This window comes from Sceloporus occidentalis, unplaced genomic scaffold (assembly GCF_023333645.1).
Source record: "Sceloporus occidentalis isolate IW3139 unplaced genomic scaffold, rSceOcc1.0.p SCAF_157, whole genome shotgun sequence".
Classification (NCBI taxonomy): Eukaryota; Metazoa; Chordata; class Lepidosauria; order Squamata; family Phrynosomatidae; genus Sceloporus; species Sceloporus occidentalis.
In genome coordinates, this window is record NW_028317137.1 from 1,097,501 (window position 1) to 1,115,321 (window position 17,821).

The 17,821-nt window shown below is 54.3% G+C and overlaps 17 non-coding genes across 17 annotated transcripts; all 17 read right to left on the reverse strand.

The window, feature by feature from the left end:
- Positions 1–496: 496 nt before the first annotated feature.
- On the reverse strand, positions 497–615 carry LOC149280342 (5S ribosomal RNA). The gene has a single exon (XR_016278244.1). It is a non-coding gene; the product is annotated as a 5S ribosomal RNA (ribosomal RNA).
- Positions 616–1,558: 943 nt separating this feature from the next.
- Positions 1,559–1,677, reverse strand: LOC149280343 (5S ribosomal RNA). The gene has a single exon (XR_016278184.1). It is a non-coding gene; the product is annotated as a 5S ribosomal RNA (ribosomal RNA).
- A 944-nt stretch (positions 1,678–2,621) lies between these two features.
- Positions 2,622–2,740, reverse strand: LOC149280344 (5S ribosomal RNA). Its single transcript, XR_016278169.1, has one exon. It is a non-coding gene; the product is annotated as a 5S ribosomal RNA (ribosomal RNA).
- Positions 2,741–3,684: 944 nt separating this feature from the next.
- Positions 3,685–3,803, reverse strand: LOC149280345 (5S ribosomal RNA). The gene has a single exon (XR_016278170.1). It is a non-coding gene; the product is annotated as a 5S ribosomal RNA (ribosomal RNA).
- A 944-nt stretch (positions 3,804–4,747) lies between these two features.
- LOC149280346 (5S ribosomal RNA) lies at positions 4,748–4,866 on the reverse strand. The gene has a single exon (XR_016278171.1). It is a non-coding gene; the product is annotated as a 5S ribosomal RNA (ribosomal RNA).
- Positions 4,867–5,806: 940 nt separating this feature from the next.
- On the reverse strand, positions 5,807–5,925 carry LOC149280347 (5S ribosomal RNA). The gene has a single exon (XR_016278245.1). It is a non-coding gene; the product is annotated as a 5S ribosomal RNA (ribosomal RNA).
- Positions 5,926–6,863: 938 nt separating this feature from the next.
- On the reverse strand, positions 6,864–6,982 carry LOC149280348 (5S ribosomal RNA). Its single transcript, XR_016278247.1, has one exon. It is a non-coding gene; the product is annotated as a 5S ribosomal RNA (ribosomal RNA).
- A 946-nt stretch (positions 6,983–7,928) lies between these two features.
- On the reverse strand, positions 7,929–8,047 carry LOC149280349 (5S ribosomal RNA). Its single transcript, XR_016278193.1, has one exon. It is a non-coding gene; the product is annotated as a 5S ribosomal RNA (ribosomal RNA).
- Positions 8,048–8,990: 943 nt separating this feature from the next.
- Positions 8,991–9,109, reverse strand: LOC149280350 (5S ribosomal RNA). The gene has a single exon (XR_016278248.1). It is a non-coding gene; the product is annotated as a 5S ribosomal RNA (ribosomal RNA).
- Positions 9,110–10,041: 932 nt separating this feature from the next.
- LOC149280351 (5S ribosomal RNA) lies at positions 10,042–10,160 on the reverse strand. Its single transcript, XR_016278201.1, has one exon. It is a non-coding gene; the product is annotated as a 5S ribosomal RNA (ribosomal RNA).
- Positions 10,161–11,104: 944 nt separating this feature from the next.
- Positions 11,105–11,223, reverse strand: LOC149280352 (5S ribosomal RNA). Its single transcript, XR_016278185.1, has one exon. It is a non-coding gene; the product is annotated as a 5S ribosomal RNA (ribosomal RNA).
- A 938-nt stretch (positions 11,224–12,161) lies between these two features.
- Positions 12,162–12,280, reverse strand: LOC149280353 (5S ribosomal RNA). The gene has a single exon (XR_016278189.1). It is a non-coding gene; the product is annotated as a 5S ribosomal RNA (ribosomal RNA).
- Positions 12,281–13,215: 935 nt separating this feature from the next.
- Positions 13,216–13,334, reverse strand: LOC149280354 (5S ribosomal RNA). The gene has a single exon (XR_016278213.1). It is a non-coding gene; the product is annotated as a 5S ribosomal RNA (ribosomal RNA).
- Positions 13,335–14,263: 929 nt separating this feature from the next.
- LOC149280355 (5S ribosomal RNA) lies at positions 14,264–14,382 on the reverse strand. The gene has a single exon (XR_016278224.1). It is a non-coding gene; the product is annotated as a 5S ribosomal RNA (ribosomal RNA).
- Positions 14,383–15,321: 939 nt separating this feature from the next.
- On the reverse strand, positions 15,322–15,440 carry LOC149280356 (5S ribosomal RNA). The gene has a single exon (XR_016278249.1). It is a non-coding gene; the product is annotated as a 5S ribosomal RNA (ribosomal RNA).
- Positions 15,441–16,369: 929 nt separating this feature from the next.
- LOC149280357 (5S ribosomal RNA) lies at positions 16,370–16,488 on the reverse strand. Its single transcript, XR_016278176.1, has one exon. It is a non-coding gene; the product is annotated as a 5S ribosomal RNA (ribosomal RNA).
- Positions 16,489–17,414: 926 nt separating this feature from the next.
- Positions 17,415–17,533, reverse strand: LOC149280358 (5S ribosomal RNA). The gene has a single exon (XR_016278196.1). It is a non-coding gene; the product is annotated as a 5S ribosomal RNA (ribosomal RNA).
- Positions 17,534–17,821: the final 288 nt, after the last annotated feature.

Sequence of the window (17,821 nt, forward strand, 5' to 3'; positions counted from 1 at the left end):
CGGCGTTACTTGCTGTGGGCATCGGGCGTAGCGTGAGGCGGCGGCGGCTGCTGCTGCTGCTCCTCCTGCTGCAGAGGGCGTTTTTTTGGATTGCCTTTACTAAGGCCTGGGACAGGACAGAGAAGGTGACAAGGTTCAAGTAAAGGGTTAACGCGTTCACGGTCAGCAAGAAACACATGGGGAAAGGATCCCCCCCGGCCTCCTGTATGTGCAGTTTTGCACGGCACAGACCAGTGAAGGAAAGCATGAAGCGTGCCTGTGCTATTTGCTGCAAGACAGCTTTGCGAAAGTGCTGTTTTTTGGTGCAGAGTGTGCAAGAGGTACGAGCGGAGTGAGGCTTGAGGGCGTCAAGTTGCTGTGGGAGGCCAGCTGAAGCAAGAAGGAGTGAAAAGGGGTGCTAGAAAGAAAGGGCCTTAGAGTTTTGTTAGCTTCTGGTGACTCTATCGCCCTCTGTTGGTGGTGGGGTACGGGAGAAAAAAAAAGAGAGAAAAGCAAAAGCCTACAACACCTGGTATTCCCAGGCGGTCTCCCATCCAAGTACTAACCAGGCCCAACCCTGCTTAGCTTCCGAGATCAGACGAGATCGGGCGTATTCAGGGTGGTATGGCCGTAGGCGAAGGAGCCTGTCATTTTACTCCTCTTCTTCTGTGACGTGCCCTCTTCCTCGTCACACCAGGAGTATTTTTAAGACACTGTGGTCAGTTATTCATTTTCTTTTCTTTTTTTCTCCTCACAACTCTTTCATAGCAGCAGTCTCCTTGTATTTCGCACCCAGCTGGGAGGCTAGCATACAGCAGTCCAGCAGAACTGCCAGACAGAGAGCATCGGTAACAAGAGCAGGCCAAGCCCTTCCCAAGTGTCGGGAGGCTAGAGCGCGGTGCGTTTTGCGAGGCACGGCCTGGCGAGGTGCGCAAGGGGGAGATGCAGGCCCCACCTCTCCCCTCTCCCTGGACCAGGTAGCAGACAAGCTCCTTTGGCTTTGTGTGCAGGAGAGAAAGGCCGAAACGGGTACGCCGATGCATTTCGACAGCACGCAATTAGAATGGTCCGCGGCGTTACTTGCTGTGGGCATCGGGCGTAGCGTGAGGCGGCGGCGGCGGCTGCTGCTGCTGCTGCTGCTGCTCCTCCTGCTGCAGAGGGCGTTTTTTTGGATTGCCTTTACTAAGGCCTGGGACAGGACAGAGAAGGTGACAAGGTTCAAGTAAAGGGTTAACGCGTTCACGGTCAGCAAGAAACACATGGGGAAAGGATCCCCCCCGGCCTCCTGTATGTGCAGTTTGGCACGGCACAGACCAGTGAAGGAAAGCATGAAGCGTGCCTGTGCTATTTGCTGCAAGACAGCTTTGCGAAAGTGCTGTTTTTTGGTGCAGAGTGTGCAAGAGGTACGAGCGGAGTGAGGCTTGAGGGCGTCAAGTTGCTGTGGGAGGCCAGCTGAAGCAAGAAGGAGTGAAAAGGGGTGCTAGAAAGAAAGGGCCTTAGAGTTTTGTTAGCTTCTGGTGACTCTATCGCCCTCTGTTGGTGGTGGGGTACGGGAGAAAAAAAAAGAGAGAAAAGCAAAAGCCTACAACACCTGGTATTCCCAGGCGGTCTCCCATCCAAGTACTAACCAGGCCCAACCCTGCTTAGCTTCCAAGATCAGACGAGATCGGGCGTATTCAGGGTGGTATGGCCGTAGGCGAAGGAGCCTGTCATTTTACTCCTCTTCTTCTGTGACGTGCCCTCTTCCTGGTCACACCAGGAGTATTTTTAAGACACTGTGGTCAGTTATTCATTTTCTTTTCTTTTTTTCTCCTCACAACTCTTTCATAGCAGCAGTCTCCTTGTATTTCGCACCCAGCTGGGAGGCTAGCATACAGCAGTCCAGCAGAACTGCCAGACAGAGAGCATCGGTAACAAGAGCAGGCCAAGCCCTTCCCAAGTGTCGGGAGGCTAGAGCGCGGTGCGTTTTGCGAGGCACGGCCTGGCGAGGTGCGCAAGGGGGAGATGCAGGCCCCACCTCTCCCCTCTCCCTGGACCAGGTAGCAGACAAGCTCCTTTGGCTTTGTGTGCAGGAGAGAAAGGCCGAAACGGGTACGCCGATGCATTTCGACAGCACGCAATTAGAATGGTCCGCGGCGTTACTTGCTGTGGGCATCGGGCGTAGCGTGAGGCGGCGGCGGCGGCGGCTGCTGCTGCTGCTGCTGCTCCTCCTGCTGCAGAGGGCGTTTTTTTGGATTGCCTTTACTAAGGCCTGGGACAGGACAGAGAAGGTGACAAGGTTCAAGTAAAGGGTTAACGCGTTCACGGTCAGCAAGAAACACATGGGGAAAGGATCCCCCCCGGCCTCCTGTATGTGCAGTTTGGCACGGCACAGACCAGTGAAGGAAAGCATGAAGCGTGCCTGTGCTATTTGCTGCAAGACAGCTTTGCGAAAGTGCTGTTTTTTGGTGCAGAGTATGCAAGAGGTACGAGCGGAGTGAGGCTTGAGGGCGTCAAGTTGCTGTGGGAGGCCAGCTGAAGCAAGAAGGAGTGAAAAGGGGTGCTAGAAAGAAAGGGCCTTAGAGTTTTGTTAGCTTCTGGCGACTCTATCGCCCTCTGTTGGTGGTGGGGTACGGGAGAAAAAAAAAAGAGAGAAAAGCAAAAGCCTACAACACCTGGTATTCCCAGGCGGTCTCCCATCCAAGTACTAACCAGGCCCAACCCTGCTTAGCTTCCGAGATCAGACGAGATCGGGCATATTCAGGGTGGTATGGCCGTAGGCGTAGGAGCCTGTCATTTTACTCCTCTTCTTCTGTGACGTGCCCTCTTCCTCGTCACACCAGGAGTATTTTTAAGACACTGTGGTCAGTTATTCATTTTCTTTTCTTTTTTTCTCCTCACAACTCTTTCATAGCAGCAGTCTCCTTGTATTTCGCACCCAGCTGGGAGGCTAGCATACAGCAGTCCAGCAGAACTGCCAGACAGAGAGCATCGGTAACAAGAGCAGGCCAAGCCCTTCCCAAGTGTCGGGAGGCTAGAGCGCGGTGCGTTTTGCGAGGCACGGCCTGGCGAGGTGCGCAAGGGGGAGATGCAGGCCCCACCTCTCCCCTCTCCCTGGACCAGGTAGCAGACAAGCTCCTTTGGCTTTGTGTGCAGGAGAGAAAGGCCGAAACGGGTACGCCGATGCATTTCGACAGCACGCAATTAGAATGGTCCGCGGCGTTACTTGCTGTGGGCATCGGGCGTAGCGTGAGGCGGCGGCGGCGGCGGCTGCTGCTGCTGCTGCTGCTCCTCCTGCTGCAGAGGGCGTTTTTTTGGATTGCCTTTACTAAGGCCTGGGACAGGACAGAGAAGGTGACAAGGTTCAAGTAAAGGGTTAACGCGTTCACGGTCAGCAAGAAACACATGGGGAAAGGATCCCCCCCGGCCTCCTGTATGTGCAGTTTGGCACGGCACAGACCAGTGAAGGAAAGCATGAAGCGTGCCTGTGCTATTTGCTGCAAGACAGCTTTGCGAAAGTGCTGTTTTTTGGTGCAGAGTATGCAAGAGGTACGAGCGGAGTGAGGCTTGAGGGCGTCAAGTTGCTGTGGGAGGCCAGCTGAAGCAAGAAGGAGTGAAAAGGGGTGCTAGAAAGAAAGGGCCTTAGAGTTTTGTTAGCTTCTGGCGACTCTATCGCCCTCTGTTGGTGGTGGGGTACGGGAGAAAAAAAAAAGAGAGAAAAGCAAAAGCCTACAACACCTGGTATTCCCAGGCGGTCTCCCATCCAAGTACTAACCAGGCCCAACCCTGCTTAGCTTCCGAGATCAGACGAGATCGGGCATATTCAGGGTGGTATGGCCGTAGGCGTAGGAGCCTGTCATTTTACTCCTCTTCTTCTGTGACGTGCCCTCTTCCTCGTCACACCAGGAGTATTTTTAAGACACTGTGGTCAGTTATTCATTTTCTTTTCTTTTTTTCTCCTCACAACTCTTTCATAGCAGCAGTCTCCTTGTATTTCGCACCCAGCTGGGAGGCTAGCATACAGCAGTCCAGCAGAACTGCCAGACAGAGAGCATCGGTAACAAGAGCAGGCCAAGCCCTTCCCAAGTGTCGGGAGGCTAGAGCGCGGTGCGTTTTGCGAGGCACGGCCTGGCGAGGTGCGCAAGGGGGAGATGCAGGCCCCACCTCTCCCCTCTCCCTGGACCAGGTAGCAGACAAGCTCCTTTGGCTTTGTGTGCAGGAGAGAAAGGCCGAAACGGGTACGCCGATGCATTTCGACAGCACGCAATTAGAATGGTCCGCGGCGTTACTTGCTGTGGGCATCGGGCGTAGCGTGAGGCGGCGGCGGCGGCGGCTGCTGCTGCTGCTGCTGCTCCTCCTGCTGCAGAGGGCGTTTTTTTGGATTGCCTTTACTAAGGCCTGGGACAGGACAGAGAAGGTGACAAGGTTCAAGTAAAGGGTTAACGCGTTCACGGTCAGCAAGAAACACATGGGGAAAGGATCCCCCCCGGCCTCCTGTATGTGCAGTTTGGCACGGCACAGACCAGTGAAGGAAAGCATGAAGCGTGCCTGTGCTATTTGCTGCAAGACAGCTTTGCGAAAGTGCTGTTTTTTGGTGCAGAGTATGCAAGAGGTACGAGCGGAGTGAGGCTTGAGGGCGTCAAGTTGCTGTGGGAGGCCAGCTGAAGCAAGAAGGAGTGAAAAGGGGTGCTAGAAAGAAAGGGCCTTAGAGTTTTGTTAGCTTCTGGCGACTCTATCGCCCTCTGTTGGTGGTGGGGTACGGGAGAAAAAAAAAAGAGAGAAAAGCAAAAGCCTACAACACCTGGTATTCCCAGGCGGTCTCCCATCCAAGTACTAACCAGGCCCAACCCTGCTTAGCTTCCGAGATCAGACGAGATCGGGCATATTCAGGGTGGTATGGCCGTAGGCGTAGGAGCCTGTCATTTTACTCCTCTTCTTCTGTGACGTGCCCTCTTCCTCGTCACACCAGGAGTATTTTTAAGACACTGTGGTCAGTTATTCATTTTCTTTTCTTTTTTTCTCCTCACAACTCTTTCATAGCAGCAGTCTCCTTGTATTTCGCACCCAGCTGGGAGGCTAGCATACAGCAGTCCAGCAGAACTGCCAGACAGAGAGCATCGGTAACAAGAGCAGGCCAAGCCCTTCCCAAGTGTCGGGAGGCTAGAGCGCGGTGCGTTTTGCGAGGCACGGCCTGGCGAGGTGCGCAAGGGGGAGATGCAGGCCCCACCTCTCCCCTCTCCCTGGACCAGGTAGCAGACAAGCTCCTTTGGCTTTGTGTGCAGGAGAGAAAGGCCGAAACGGGTACGCCGATGCATTTCGACAGCACGCAATTAGAATGGTCCGCGGCGTTACTTGCTGTGGGCATCGGGCGTAGCGTGAGGCGGCGGCGGCGGCTGCTGCTGCTGCTGCTGCTCCTCCTGCTGCAGAGGGCGTTTTTTTGGATTGCCTTTACTAAGGCCTGGGACAGGACAGAGAAGGTGACAAGGTTCAAGTAAAGGGTTAACGCGTTCACGGTCAGCAAGAAACACATGGGGAAAGGATCCCCCCCGGCCTCCTGTATGTGCAGTTTGGCACGGCACAGACCAGTGAAGGAAAGCATGAAGCGTGCCTGTGCTATTTGCTGCAAGACAGCTTTGCGAAAGTGCTGTTTTTTGGTGCAGAGTGTGCAAGAGGTACGAGCGGAGTGAGGCTTGAGGGCGTCAAGTTGCTGTGGGAGGCCAGCTGAAGCAAGAAGGAGTGAAAAGGGGTGCTAGAAAGAAAGGGCCTTAGAGTTTTGTTAGCTTCTGGTGACTCTATCGCCCTCTGTTGGTGGTGGGGTACGGGAGAAAAAAAAAGAGAGAAAAGCAAAAGCCTACAACACCTGGTATTCCCAGGCGGTCTCCCATCCAAGTACTAACCAGGCCCAACCCTGCTTAGCTTCCGAGATCAGACGAGATCGGGCGTATTCAGGGTGGTATGGCCGTAGGCGAAGGATCCTGTCATTTTACTCCTCTTCTTCTGTGACGTGCCCTCTTCCTCGTCACACCAGGAGTATTTTTAAGACACTGTGGTCAGTTATTCATTTTCTTTTCTTTTTTTCTCCTCACAACTCTTTCATAGCAGCAGTCTCCTTGTATTTCGCACCCAGCTGGGAGGCTAGCATACAGCAGTCCAGCAGAACTGCCAGACAGAGAGCATCGGTAACAAGAGCAGGCCAAGCCCTTCCCAAGTGTCGGGAGGCTAGAGCGCGGTGCGTTTTGCGAGGCACGGCCTGGCGAGGTGCGCAAGGGGGAGATGCAGGCCCCACCTCTCCCCTCTCCCTGGACCAGGTAGCAGACAAGCTCCTTTGGCTTTGTGTGCAGGAGAGAAAGGCCGAAACGGGTACGCCGATGCATTTCGACAGCACGCAATTAGAATGGTCCGCGGCGTTACTTGCTGTGGGCATCGGGCGTAGCGTGAGGCGGCGGCGGCGGCGGCTGCTGCTGCTGCTCCTCCTGCTGCAGAGGGCGTTTTTTTGGATTGCCTTTACTAAGGCCTGGGACAGGACAGAGAAGGTGACAAGGTTCAAGTAAAGGGTTAACGCGTTCACGGTCAGCAAGAAACACATGGGGAAAGGATCCCCCCCGGCCTCCTGTATGTGCAGTTTGGCACGGCACAGACCAGTGAAGGAAAGCATGAAGCGTGCCTGTGCTATTTGCTGCAAGACAGCTTTGCGAAAGTGCTGTTTTTTGGTGCAGAGTGTGCAAGAGGTACGAGCGGAGTGAGGCTTGAGGGCGTCAAGTTGCTGTGGGAGGCCAGCTGAAGCAAGAAGGAGTGAAAAGGGGTGCTAGAAAGAAAGGGCCTTAGAGTTTTGTTAGCTTCTGGCGACTCTATCGCCCTCTGTTGGTGGTGGGGTACGGGAGAAAAAAAAAAGAGAGAAAAGCAAAAGCCTACAACACCTGGTATTCCCAGGCGGTCTCCCATCCAAGTACTAACCAGGCCCAACCCTGCTTAGCTTCCGAGATCAGACGAGATCGGGCGTATTCAGGGTGGTATGGCCGTAGGCGTAGGAGCCTGTCATTTTACTCCTCTTCTTCTGTGACGTGCCCTCTTCCTCGTCACACCAGGAGTATTTTTAAGACACTGTGGTCAGTTATTCATTTTCTTTTCTTTTTTTCTCCTCACAACTCTTTCATAGCAGCAGTCTCCTTGTATTTCGCACCCAGCTGGGAGGCTAGCATACAGCAGTCCAGCAGAACTGCCAGACAGAGAGCATCGGTAACAAGAGCAGGCCAAGCCCTTCCCAAGTGTCGGGAGGCTAGAGCGCGGTGCGTTTTGCGAGGCACGGCCTGGCGAGGTGCGCAAGGGGGAGATGCAGGCCCCACCTCTCCCCTCTCCCTGGACCAGGTAGCAGACAAGCTCCTTTGGCTTTGTGTGCAGGAGAGAAAGGCCGAAACGGGTACGCCGATGCATTTCGACAGCACGCAATTAGAATGGTCCGCGGCGTTACTTGCTGTGGGCATCGGGCGTAGCGTGAGGCGGCGGCGGCGGCGGCTGCTGCTGCTGCTGCTGCTGCTCCTCCTGCTGCAGAGGGCGTTTTTTTGGATTGCCTTTACTAAGGCCTGGGACAGGACAGAGAAGGTGACAAGGTTCAAGTAAAGGGTTAACGCGTTCACGGTCAGCAAGAAACACATGGGGAAAGGATCCCCCCCGGCCTCCTGTATGTGCAGTTTGGCACGGCACAGACCAGTGAAGGAAAGCATGAAGCGTGCCTGTGCTATTTGCTGCAAGACAGCTTTGCGAAAGTGCTGTTTTTTGGTGCAGAGTGTGCAAGAGGTACGAGCGGAGTGAGGCTTGAGGGCGTCAAGTTGCTGTGGGAGGCCAGCTGAAGCAAGAAGGAGTGAAAAGGGGTGCTAGAAAGAAAGGGCCTTAGAGTTTTGTTAGCTTCTGGTGACTCTATCGCCCTCTGTTGGTGGTGGGGTACGGGAGAAAAAAAAAGAGAGAAAAGCAAAAGCCTACAACACCTGGTATTCCCAGGCGGTCTCCCATCCAAGTACTAACCAGGCCCAAACCTGCTTAGCTTCCGAGATCAGACGAGATCGGGCGTATTCAGGGTGGTATGGCCGTAGGCGAAGGAGCCTGTCATTTTACTCCTCTTCTTCTGTGACGTGCCCTCTTCCTCGTCACACCAGGAGTATTTTTAAGACACTGTGGTCAGTTATTCATTTTCTTTTCTTTTTTTCTCCTCACAACTCTTTCATAGCAGCAGTCTCCTTGTATTTCGCACCCAGCTGGGAGGCTAGCATACAGCAGTCCAGCAGAACTGCCAGACAGAGAGCATCGGTAACAAGAGCAGGCCAAGCCCTTCCCAAGTGTCGGGAGGCTAGAGCGCGGTGCGTTTTGCGAGGCACGGCCTGGCGAGGTGCGCAAGGGGGAGATGCAGGCCCCACCTCTCCCCTCTCCCTGGACCAGGTAGCAGACAAGCTCCTTTGGCTTTGTGTGCAGGAGAGAAAGGCCGAAACGGGTACGCCGATGCATTTCGACAGCACGCAATTAGAATGGTCCGCAGCGTTACTTGCTGTGGGCATCGGGCGTAGCGTGAGGCGGCGGCGGCTGCTGCTGCTGCTGCTGCTGCTGCTCCTCCTGCTGCAGAGGGCGTTTTTTTGGATTGCCTTTACTAAGGCCTGGGACAGGACAGAGAAGGTGACAAGGTTCAAGTAAAGGGTTAACGCGTTCACGGTCAGCAAGAAACACATGGGGAAAGGATCCCCCCCGGCCTCCTGTATGTGCAGTTTGGCACGGCACAGACCAGTGAAGGAAAGCATGAAGCGTGCCTGTGCTATTTGCTGCAAGACAGCTTTGCGAAAGTGCTGTTTTTTGGTGCAGAGTGTGCAAGAGGTACGAGCGGAGTGAGGCTTGAGGGCGTCAAGTTGCTGTGGGAGGCCAGCTGAAGCAAGAAGGAGTGAAAAGGGGTGCTAGAAAGAAAGGGCCTTAGAGTTTTGTTAGCTTCTGGTGACTCTATCGCCCTCTGTTGGTGGTGGGGTACGGGAGAAAAAAAAAGAGAGAAAAGCAAAAGCCTACAACACCTGGTATTCCCAGGCGGTCTCCCATCCAAGTACTAACCAGGCCCAACCCTGCTTAGCTTCCGAGATCAGACGAGATCGGGCGTATTCAGGGTGGTATGGCCGTAGGCGAAGGAGCCTGTCATTTTACTCCTCTTCTTCTGTGACGTGCCCTCTTCCTCGTCACACCAGGAGTATTTTTAAGACACTGTGGTCAGTTATTCATTTTCTTTTCTTTTTTTCTCCTCACAACTCTTTCATAGCAGCAGTCTCCTTGTATTTCGCACCCAGCTGGGAGGCTAGCATACAGCAGTCCAGCAGAACTGCCAGACAGAGAGCATCGGTAACAAGAGCAGGCCAAGCCCTTCCCAAGTGTCGGGAGGCTAGAGCGCGGTGCGTTTTGCGAGGCACGGCCTGGCGAGGTGCGCAAGGGGGAGATGCAGGCCCCACCTCTCCCCTCTCCCTGGACCAGGTAGCAGACAAGCTCCTTTGGCTTTGTGTGCAGGAGAGAAAGGCCGAAACGGGTACGCCGATGCATTTCGACAGCACGCAATTAGAATGGTCCGCGGCGTTACTTGCTGTGGGCATCGGGCGTAGCGTGAGGCGGCGGCGGCTGCTGCTGCTGCTCCTCCTGCTGCAGAGGGCGTTTTTTTGGATTGCCTTTACTAAGGCCTGGGACAGGACAGAGAAGGTGACAAGGTTCAAGTAAAGGGTTAACGCGTTCACGGTCAGCAAGAAACACATGGGGAAAGGATCCCCCCCGGCCTCCTGTATGTGCAGTTTGGCACGGCACAGACCAGTGAAGGAAAGCATGAAGCGTGCCTGTGCTATTTGCTGCAAGACAGCTTTGCGAAAGTGCTGTTTTTTGGTGCAGAGTGTGCAAGAGGTACGAGCGGAGTGAGGCTTGAGGGCGTCAAGTTGCTGTGGGAGGCCAGCTGAAGCAAGAAGGAGTGAAAAGGGGTGCTAGAAAGAAAGGGCCTTAGAGTTTTGTTAGCTTCTGGCGACTCTATCGCCCTCTGTTGGTGGTGGGGTACGGGAGAAAAAAAAAAGAGAGAAAAGCAAAAGCCTACAACACCTGGTATTCCCAGGCGGTCTCCCATCCAGGTACTAACCAGGCCCAACCCTGCTTAGCTTCTGAGATCAGACGAGATCGGGCATATTCAGGGTGGTATGGCCGTAGGCGTAGGAGCCTGTCATTTTACTCCTCTTCTTCTGTGACGTGCCCTCTTCCTCGTCACACCAGGAGTATTTTTAAGACACTGTGGTCAGTTATTCATTTTCTTTTCTTTTTTTCTCCTCACAACTCTTTCATAGCAGCAGTCTCCTTGTATTTCGCACCCAGCTGGGAGGCTAGCATACAGCAGTCCAGCAGAACTGCCAGACAGAGAGCATCGGTAACAAGAGCAGGCCAAGCCCTTCCCAAGTGTCGGGAGGCTAGAGCGCGGTGCGTTTTGCGAGGCACGGCCTGGCGAGGTGCGCAAGGGGGAGATGCAGGCCCCACCTCTCCCCTCTCCCTGGACCAGGTAGCAGACAAGCTCCTTTGGCTTCGTGTGCAGGAGAGAAAGGCCGAAACGGGTACGCCGATGCATTTCGACAGCACGCAATTAGAATGGTCCGCGGCGTTACTTGCTGTGGGCATCGGGCGTAGCGTGAGGCGGCGGCGGCGGCTGCTGCTGCTGCTGCTGCTGCTCCTCCTGCTGCAGAGGGCGTTTTTTTGGATTGCCTTTACTAAGGCCTGGGACAGGACAGAGAAGGTGACAAGGTTCAAGTAAAGGGTTAACGCGTTCACGGTCAGCAAGAAACACATGGGGAAAGGATCCCCCCCGGCCTCCTGTATGTGCAGTTTGGCACGGCACAGACCAGTGAAGGAAAGCATGAAGCGTGCCTGTGCTATTTGCTGCAAGACAGCTTTGCGAAAGTGCTGTTTTTTGGTGCAGAGTGTGCAAGAGGTACGAGCGGAGTGAGGCTTGAGGGCGTCAAGTTGCTGTGGGAGGCCAGCTGAAGCAAGAAGGAGTGAAAAGGGGTGCTAGAAAGAAAGGGCCTTAGAGTTTTGTTAGCTTCTGGCGACTCTATCGCCCTCTGTTGGTGGTGGGGTACGGGAGAAAAAAAAAAGAGAGAAAAGCAAAAGCCTACAACACCTGGTATTCCCAGGCGGTCTCCCATCCAAGTACTAACCAGGCCCAACCCTGCTTAGCTTCCAAGATCAGACGAGATCGGGCGTATTCAGGGTGGTATGGCCGTAGGCGAAGGAGCCTGTCATTTTACTCCTCTTCTTCTGTGACGTGCCCTCTTCCTCGTCACACCAGGAGTATTTTTAAGACACTGTGGTCAGTTATTCATTTTCTTTTCTTTTTTTCTCCTCACAACTCTTTCATAGCAGCAGTCTCCTTGTATTTCGCACCCAGCTGGGAGGCTAGCATACAGCAGTCCAGCAGAACTGCCAGACAGAGAGCATCGGTAACAAGAGCAGGCCAAGCCCTTCCCAAGTGTCGGGAGGCTAGAGCGCGGTGCGTTTTGCGAGGCACGGCCTGGCGAGGTGCGCAAGGGGGAGATGCAGGCCCCACCTCTCCCCTCTCCCTGGACCAGGTAGCAGACAAGCTCCTTTGGCTTTGTGTGCAGGAGAGAAAGGCCGAAACGGGTACGCCGATGCATTTCGACAGCACGCAATTAGAATGGTCCGCGGCGTTACTTGCTGTGGGCATCGGGCGTAGCGTGAGGCGGCGGCGGCGGCGGCTGCTGCTGCTGCTCCTCCTGCTGCAGAGGGCGTTTTTTTGGATTGCCTTTACTAAGGCCTGGGACAGGACAGAGAAGGTGACAAGGTTCAAGTAAAGGGTTAACGCGTTCACGGTCAGCAAGAAACACATGGGGAAAGGATCCCCCCCGGCCTCCTGTATGTGCAGTTTGGCACGGCACAGACCAGTGAAGGAAAGCATGAAGCGTGCCTGTGCTATTTGCTGCAAGACAGCTTTGCGAAAGTGCTGTTTTTTGGTGCAGAGTGTGCAAGAGGTACGAGCGGAGTGAGGCTTGAGGGCGTCAAGTTGCTGTGGGAGGCCAGCTGAAGCAAGAAGGAGTGAAAAGGGGTGCTAGAAAGAAAGGGCCTTAGAGTTTTGTTAGCTTCTGGCGACTCTATCGCCCTCTGTTGGTGGTGGGGTACGGGAGAAAAAAAAAAGAGAGAAAAGCAAAAGCCTACAACACCTGGTATTCCCAGGCGGTCTCCCATCCAAGTACTAACCAGGCCCAACCCTGCTTAGCTTCCGAGATCAGACGAGATCGGGCTTATTCAGGGTGGTATGGCCGTAGGCGTAGGAGCCTGTCATTTTACTCCTCTTCTTCTGTGACGTGCCCTCTTCCTCGTCACACCAGGAGTATTTTTAAGACACTGTGGTCAGTTATTCATTTTCTTTTCTTTTTTTCTCCTCACAACTCTTTCATAGCAGCAGTCTCCTTGTATTTCGCACCCAGCTGGGAGGCTAGCATACAGCAGTCCAGCAGAACTGCCAGACAGAGAGCATCGGTAACAAGAGCAGGCCAAGCCCTTCCCAAGTGTCGGGAGGCTAGAGCGCGGTGCGTTTTGCGAGGCACGGCCTGGCGAGGTGCGCAAGGGGGAGATGCAGGCCCCACCTCTCCCCTCTCCCTGGACCAGGTAGCAGACAAGCTCCTTTGGCTTTGTGTGCAGGAGAGAAAGGCCGAAACGGGTACGCCGATGCATTTTGACAGCACGCAATTAGAATGGTCCGCGGCGTTACTTGCTGTGGGCATCGGGCGTAGCGTGAGGCGGCGGCGGCTGCTGCTGCTGCTGCTCCTCCTGCTGCAGAGGGCGTTTTTTTGGATTGCCTTTACTAAGGCCTGGGACAGGACAGAGAAGGTGACAAGGTTCAAGTAAAGGGTTAACGCGTTCACGGTCAGCAAGAAACACATGGGGAAAGGATCCCCCCCGGCCTCCTGTATGTGCAGTTTGGCACGGCACAGACCAGTGAAGGAAAGCATGAAGCGTGCCTGTGCTATTTGCTGCAAGACAGCTTTGCGAAAGTGCTGTTTTTTGGTGCAGAGTGTGCAAGAGGTACGAGCGGAGTGAGGCTTGAGGGCGTCAAGTTGCTGTGGGAGGCCAGCTGAAGCAAGAAGGAGTGAAAAGGGGTGCTAGAAAGAAAGGGCCTTAGAGTTTTGTTAGCTTCTGGCGACTCTATCGCCCTCTGTTGGTGGTGGGGTACGGGAGAAAAAAAAAAGAGAGAAAAGCAAAAGCCTACAACACCTGGTATTCCCAGGTGGTCTCCCATCCAAGTACTAACCAGGCCCAACCCTGCTTAGCTTCCGAGATCAGACGAGATCGGGCGTATTCAGGGTGGTATGGCCGTAGGCAAAGGAGCCTGTCATTTTACTCCTCTTCTGTGACGTGCCCTCTTCCTCGTCACACCAGGAGTATTTTTAAGACACTGTGGTCAGTTATTCATTTTCTTTTCTTTTTTTCTCCTCACAACTCTTTCATAGCAGCAGTCTCCTTGTATTTCGCACCCAGCTGGGAGGCTAGCATACAGCAGTCCAGCAGAACTGCCAGACAGAGAGCATCGGTAACAAGAGCAGGCCAAGCCCTTCCCAAGTGTCGGGAGGCTAGAGCGCGGTGCGTTTTGCGAGGCACGGCCTGGCGAGGTGCGCAAGGGGGAGATGCAGGCCCCACCTCTCCCCTCTCCCTGGACCAGGTAGCAGACAAGCTCCTTTGGCTTTGTGTGCAGGAGAGAAAGGCCGAAACGGGTACGCCGATGCATTTTGACAGCACGCAATTAGAATGGTCCGCGGCGTTACTTGCTGTGGGCATCGGGCGTAGCGTGCGGCGGCGGCTGCTGCTGCTGCTGCTCCTCCTGCTGCAGAGGGCGTTTTTTTGGATTGCCTTTACTAAGGCCTGGGACAGGACAGAGAAGGTGACAAGGTTCAAGTAAAGGGTTAACGCGTTCACGGTCAGCAAGAAACACATGGGGAAAGGATCCCCCCCGGCCTCCTGTATGTGCAGTTTGGCACGGCACAGACCAGTGAAGGAAAGCATGAAGCGTGCCTGTGCTATTTGCTGCAAGACAGCTTTGCGAAAGTGCTGTTTTTTGGTGCAGAGTGTGCAAGAGGTACGAGCGGAGTGAGGCTTGAGGGCGTCAAGTTGCTGTGGGAGGCCAGCTGAAGCAAGAAGGAGTGAAAAGGGGTGCTAGAAAGAAAGGGCCTTAGAGTTTTGTTAGCTTCTGGCGACTCTATCGCCCTCTGTTGGTGGTGGGGTACGGGAGAAAAAAAAAAGAGAGAAAAGCAAAAGCCTACAACACCTGGTATTCCCAGGTGGTCTCCCATCCAAGTACTAACCAGGCCCAACCCTGCTTAGCTTCCGAGATCAGACGAGATCGGGCGTATTCAGGGTGGTATGGCCGTAGGCGAAGGAGCCTGTCATTTTACTCCTCTTCTTCTGTGACGTGCCCTCTTCCTCGTCACACCAGGAGTATTTTTAAGACACTGTGGTCAGTTATTCATTTTCTTTTCTTTTTTTCTCCTCACAACTCTTTCATAGCAGCAGTCTCCTTGTATTTCGCACCCAGCTGGGAGGCTAGCATACAGCAGTCCAGCAGAACTGCCAGACAGAGAGCATCGGTAACAAGAGCAGGCCAAGCCCTTCCCAAGTGTCGGGAGGCTAGAGCGCGGTGCGTTTTGCGAGGCACGGCCTGGCGAGGTGCGCAAGGGGGAGATGCAGGCCCCACCTCTCCCCTCTTCCTGGACCAGGTAGCAGACAAGCTCCTTTGGCTTTGTGTGCAGGAGAGAAAGGCCGAAACGGGTACGCCGATGCATTTTGACAGCACGCAATTAGAATGGTCCGCGGCGTTACTTGCTGTGGGCATCGGGCGTAGCGTGAGGCGGCGGCGGCGGCTGCTGCTGCTGCTGCTCCTCCTGCTGCAGAGGGCGTTTTTTTGGATTGCCTTTACTAAGGCCTGGGACAGGACAGAGAAGGTGACAAGGTTCAAGTAAAGGGTTAACGCGTTCACGGTCAGCAAGAAACACATGGGGAAAGGATCCCCCCCCGGCCTCCTGTATGTGCAGTTTGGCACGGCACAGACCAGTGAAGGAAAGCATGAAGCGTGCCTGTGCTATTTGCTGCAAGACAGCTTTGCGAAAGTGCTGTTTTTTGGTGCAGAGTGTGCAAGAGGTACGAGCGGAGTGAGGCTTGAGGGCGTCAAGTTGCTGTGGGAGGCCAGCTGAAGCAAGAAGGAGTGAAAAGGGGTGCTAGAAAGAAAGGGCCTTAGAGTTTTGTTAGCTTCTGGCGACTCTATCGCCCTCTGTTGGTGGTGGGGTACGGGAGAAAAAAAAAAGAGAGAAAAGCAAAAGCCTACAACACCTGGTATTCCCAGGCGGTCTCCCATCCAAGTACTAACCAGGCCCAACCCTGCTTAGCTTCCGAGATCAGACGAGATCGGGCGTATTCAGGGTGGTATGGCCGTAGGCAAAGGAGCCTGTCATTTTACTCCTCTTCTGTGACGTGCCCTCTTCCTCGTCACACCAGGAGTATTTTTAAGACACTGTGGTCAGTTATTCATTTTCTTTTCTTTTTTTCTCCTCACAACTCTTTCATAGCAGCAGTCTCCTTGTATTTCGCACCCAGCTGGGAGGCTAGCATACAGCAGTCCAGCAGAACTGCCAGACAGAGAGCATCGGTAACAAGAGCAGGCCAAGCCCTTCCCAAGTGTCGGGAGGCTAGAGCGCGGTGCGTTTTGCGAGGCACGGCCTGGCGAGGTGCGCAAGGGGGAGATGCAGGCCCCACCTCTCCCCTCTCCCTGGACCAGGTAGCAGACAAGCTCCTTTGGCTTTGTGTGCAGGAGAGAAAGGCCGAAACGGGTACGCCGATGCATTTTGACAGCACGCAATTAGAATGGTCCGCGGCGTTACTTGCTGTGGGCATCGGGCGTAGCGTGCGGCGGCGGCTGCTGCTGCTGCTGCTCCTCCTGCTGCAGAGGGCGTTTTTTTGGATTGCCTTTACTAAGGCCTGGGACAGGACAGAGAAGGTGACAAGGTTCAAGTAAAGGGTTAACGCGTTCACGGTCAGCAAGAAACACATGGGGAAAGGATCCCCCCCCGGCCTCCTGTATGTGCAGTTTGGCACGGCACAGACCAGTGAAGGAAAGCATGAAGCGTGCCTGTGCTATTTGCTGCAAGACAGCTTTGCGAAAGTGCTGTTTTTTGGTGCAGAGTGTGCAAGAGGTACGAGCGGAGTGAGGCTTGAGGGCGTCAAGTTGCTGTGGGAGGCCAGCTGAAGCAAGAAGGAGTGAAAAGGGGTGCTAGAAAGAAAGGGCCTTAGAGTTTTGTTAGCTTCTGGTGACTCTATCGCCCTCTGTTGGTGGTGGGGTACGGGAGAAAAAAAAAGAGAGAAAAGCAAAAGCCTACAACACCTGGTATTCCCAGGCGGTCTCCCATCCAAGTACTAACCAGGCCCAACCCTGCTTAGCTTCCGAGATCAGACGAGATCGGGCGTATTCAGGGTGGTATGGCCGTAGGTGAAGGAGCTTGTCATTTTACTCCTCTTCTTCTGTGACGTGCCCTCTTCCTCATCACACCAGGAGTATTTTTAAGACACTGTGGTCAGTTATTCATTTTCTTTTCTTTTTTTCTCCTCACAACTCTTTCATAGCAGCAGTCTCCTTGTATTTCGCACCCAGCTGGGAGGCTAGCATACAGCAGTCCAGCAGAACTGCCAGACAGAGAGCATCGGTAACAAGAGCAGGCCAAGCCCTTCCCAAGTGTCGGGAGGCTAGAGCGCGGTGCGTTTTGCGAGGCACGGCCTGGCGAGGTGCGCAAGGGGGAGATGCAGGCCCCACCTCTCCCCTCTCCCTGGACCAGGTAGCAGACAAGCTCCTTTGGCTTTGTGTGCAGGAGAGAAAGGCCGAAACGGGTACGCCGATGCATTTCGACAGCACGCAATTAGAATGGTCCGCGGCGTTACTTGCTGTGGGCATCGGGCGTAGCGTGAGGCGGCGGCGGCTGCTGCTGCTGCTGCTCCTCCTGCTGCAGAGGGCGTTTTTTTGGATTGCCTTTACTAAGGCCTGGGACAGGACAGAGAAGGTTCAAGTAAAGGGTTAACGCGTTCACGGTCAGCAAGAAACACATGGGGAAAGGATCCCCCCCGGCCTCCTGTATGTGCAGTTTGGCACGGCACAGACCAGTGAAGGAAAGCATGAAGCGTGCCTGTGCTATTTGCTGCAAGACAGCTTTGCGAAAGTGCTGTTTTTTGGTGCAGAGTGTGCAAGAGGTACGAGCGGAGTGAGGCTTGAGGGCGTCAAGTTGCTGTGGGAGGCCAGCTGAAGCAAGAAGGAGTGAAAAGGGGTGCTAGAAAGAAAGGGCCTTAGAGTTTTGTTAGCTTCTGGTGACTCTATCGCCCTCTGTTGGTGGTGGGGTACGGGAGAAAAAAAAAGAGAGAAAAGCAAAAGCCTACAACACCTGGTATTCCCAGGCGGTCTCCCATCCAAGTACTAACCAGGCCCAACCCTGCTTGGCTTCCAAGATCAGACGAGATCGGGCGTATTCAGGGTGGTATGGCCGTAGGCGAAGGAGCCTGTCATTTTACTCCTCTTCTTCTGTGACGTGCCCTCTTCCTCGTCACACCAGGAGTATTTTTAAGACACTGTGGTCAGTTATTCATTTTCTTTTCTTTTTTTCTCCTCACAACTCTTTCATAGCAGCAGTCTCCTTGTATTTCGCACCCAGCTGGGAGGCTAGCATGCAGCAGTCCAGCAGAATTGCCAGACAGAGAGCATAGGTAACAAGAGCAGCAGGCCAAACCCTCCCAAGGGGTGTTTTGTGTGGCAAGGCCAGGCGAGGTGCGTAAGGGGGAG